We start from the raw sequence: 3,520 nt of genomic DNA, 5'->3' as shown, positions 1-3,520 counted from the left end.
AGAAAAGAATGGTACAATTCCTTTTCTAGACGTCGAAGTATACAGGGCAACGGAGGGCACACTGAGGCGCAGAGTATATCGCAAGCCTACACATACAAACAGGTATCTGCACGCCCAATCCTACCACCACCCAGCGCAGGAGAACTCTGTCATCCGTTCTTCGGCAGTCCGCGCACAACGCCTAAGTGATGCTCAAAACATAAGACCTGAGCTTAAGAGGCTACGCTCAATGTTTCTAGTTAATAGCTACAGCCATAAGTCGATCCACACAGCTTTGTTGACAAACACAAGCAAGAAAGGTAAGCAATAAACTGACAAACTGCAGCCAACAGTGCGCTTGCCTTACGTGAAAAATGTTACTGAACGAACACGTAAACACCTTCGTCGGGTTGGGGTGCAGCCTGTCGTCTATAGCAGTCGCAGGATCCAGGACGTGTTAGGCTCCACTAAGGACAAGGTGGATGCATTACACGCTGCAGGCGTGTACAAGGTGGAATGCGAATGTGAAAAGACATACATCGGTGAGACTGGCAGGCCAATATCAACGCGCATTTGGAAACACGAGCGCTATATTCGTCTAGGGCAACACAACAAATCTACAGTGACAGAACATCAGCAAGACTGCGTAAAAGAAATGAAATTCAGCGAAGGCTGTGGGTTGGCCAGGCAACCGGTTATGACGAAACGCAAAATCAGAGCGGCCATCGAAATACTTAAGAATTGGGAGGATGGACTGAGACTGGCCCCATCTTGGCTGCTGGTAATCAGAGCCCAACAGACCACACTGTCAACATGAGGCACGAGCCTACCGGCGAGTAACTGCCGCCGCGCGGCCGACGTCCAGCAGTTGGTAAACAGTAACTTCTCATTCGACGGTGACCACTAGTCATGGCACATAACACAAGAGCCAGAGGTTACGTTCTCCCTCCTCCGCAATAACCTATTGAAATTAAGTTCCCGCTGTTTCTTCCTTAAGTGACCAATGAAACGATCTATCCTTCTAAAATTATGACGTAATGGCACGTGCAGTGAACAGTAACAACAAAATGTAAGGGACAGTGCATAGGTGAACGCACCAGTAGACCCAGAATAAGGCCGCCGCAACCGTGGCCGAAGCGTTGGTTTTTCTCCAGCAGCAGTAGTTTTATACATTATGACGCGGTACGACACCCAAAAAACTTTTATGTCGACTGATTCTGGTCGTGGAAGCCTACTCAGTTATATTAGACAAAACCTGTAAAGGACACATCCTCTAGGTACTTAATTTTTCTTTTGGTCAGTGTCTCCGAATATGAGAGAGAGAGAGAGAGAGAGAGAGAGAGAGAGAGAGAGAGAGAGACAGATAGCCACGTCTGTGTACACCATCACTCAGTTCGTTTCCTTGTATATGTGTCTGTGGTTCATTCACTCTTAAATGCTCCTGTATGTTCTTTATATGTAATATCAAAGTTTTATGCAATCTTTCCAAGAATTCATAGTTTCAGTTGTTGCATTTTAATTCATATATCCCTGAACTATTTTTATTACTATTTCTTATGTTGTTTACTTACTTCATTAGTATCCTACTATTTGTTTTAAAGACAATTTTAATTCACAGATTTCTTTTTCTTCACGGATTTTGTGTGAGAGTTTGAAAGTTGACTGACTGTTTGACACTATTATAGACAACTTATTAATGACTTGATAGCCGACCGCGGTGGTCTCGCGGTTCTAGGCGCTCAGTTCGGAACCGCGCGACTGCTACGGTCGCAGGTTCGAATCCTGCCTTGGGCATGGATGTGTGTGATGTCCTTAGGTTAGTTAGGCTTAAGTAGTTCTAAGTTATAGGGGACTGATGACCTCAGATGTTGAGTCCCATAGTGCTCAGAGCCATTTGAGCCAATGACTTGAAAAACAGCTACTCCTGGGCAATGTACGAGTTCCAGCATGGCTCGCTGAAAAAATATGGGTTGCTGGGCAACACTGTTTATAATTCCATATTGGGGAACTAAATAATCGCTAAGCCGTTTTACTAGCATCGACAGTAGCGACGCGAAACAAGAGATAATGAAGTTACATTCGACAGTGATGTTGCCTACAACGAGCTGTTTAGACTTTTCACCATAAGTTTGTTCATCACACTTACACGAAAATATGTGAATGGTCGCTGCAAGTAAAACTGATAAATTAACTGAACTAAAGTTTAAAATAGCAAAGCAAGACCTAGTTACGTAGTACAAGCAGTGTACTTACAGACAGCAGCGAATGCGGAAGAAGCCACGTATTAATTTTTGATGAACAAGTAGCAGAATCTTAAAACTTCGTCACACAGTTAAATCACAATATCATTAGTGTGTGGCAAAATTACCAAGATTCACAGCTGCTTACAAACAGTTAAAACGCAATAAAGATCGCACAAATGCAATGAATCTGACAGTGAACTCGGCTTGAAATTTCTAATTTCCAGCTGAATTCAAAATCGCCGGAATATTTTTAAGTGTTCAACTCACGATCATCAAAGTATCATAAGCCGGACTAACTCAGTCTACAGCTTTAGCGGCGCTATGGCAGCCCAACCAGACACAAGACTGAAGACAGCTCGAAAAAATAAAGCCAAAAAAACCATTTACAGTGCTCGTAATACTTATTTATGGCCTCGGTGCATTACTACTTCGTTACTCAACACGTTGTCTTACAATATGATCACCACTCGATAGAGTTGCTCTTAAGCTTTACATACATACCGTTTACAACACATGATAAATATTCTCGGCCCATTTGCGGTCTCATAAGAAAACATTTGAATCCAAATCTTGTAATAATAACTAACATTAACAGATTTGTTTTCGTCGCATCCCGCAGTGCTAATCGAAATCCAAGTTTCGTCAACATTAAATACAATAAATCGACCAATTATAGTTAAACGTAGGAATTCTCAGTCTAGCTTTAATTATGTATGTTCATATGGCATATTTCTGCATATTATTCATTACATTATTTATAACTGTACTAATTTACTTAATGATAATAATGACTTGTTACCTTCATAGCTGGTGTCAAGAGCTTTTAAGCGATGTATTACATTTACACTTTGCGTGTATGTTACACTTCTCACAAATTTTACAAAAAATAATAATTTTCAAGGTTTGTAACATTATAATTAATATGTTATTTACAATGAGGCCAGCGCACTACTGCGATATCATAAGCTATGTTTACTTTCTCACAGCAGGTCAGAAAAATATTTTAGTTATTTTCAGTGAATAATACAATTGTAAACATGTATTGTAAGTCACTGGGGCCTATTTAACTCGCTCAGAGGTCACGCCTCATGAGTTCCCTCGTTATCGCAACGTTCCACTAGCCACTTGGTTGCTGCTGCCGCCAACACCTGACCTGCGCTTACAGCTCGCCGCGACCGCTCAGCCGCTCTGGCCAGGACAAAGCCTGACTCATATAGCCCAGCCATAACACGGAAAATTGCCAGACGCAAACCACCTTACCAAATACACTCCAAGGCAAAAGAAACGATGCACCACTT

Source organism: Schistocerca piceifrons, chromosome 1, assembly GCF_021461385.2.
Source record: "Schistocerca piceifrons isolate TAMUIC-IGC-003096 chromosome 1, iqSchPice1.1, whole genome shotgun sequence".
Classification (NCBI taxonomy): Eukaryota; Metazoa; Arthropoda; class Insecta; order Orthoptera; family Acrididae; genus Schistocerca; species Schistocerca piceifrons.
Note: the sequence above shows the minus strand (reverse complement) of the source record.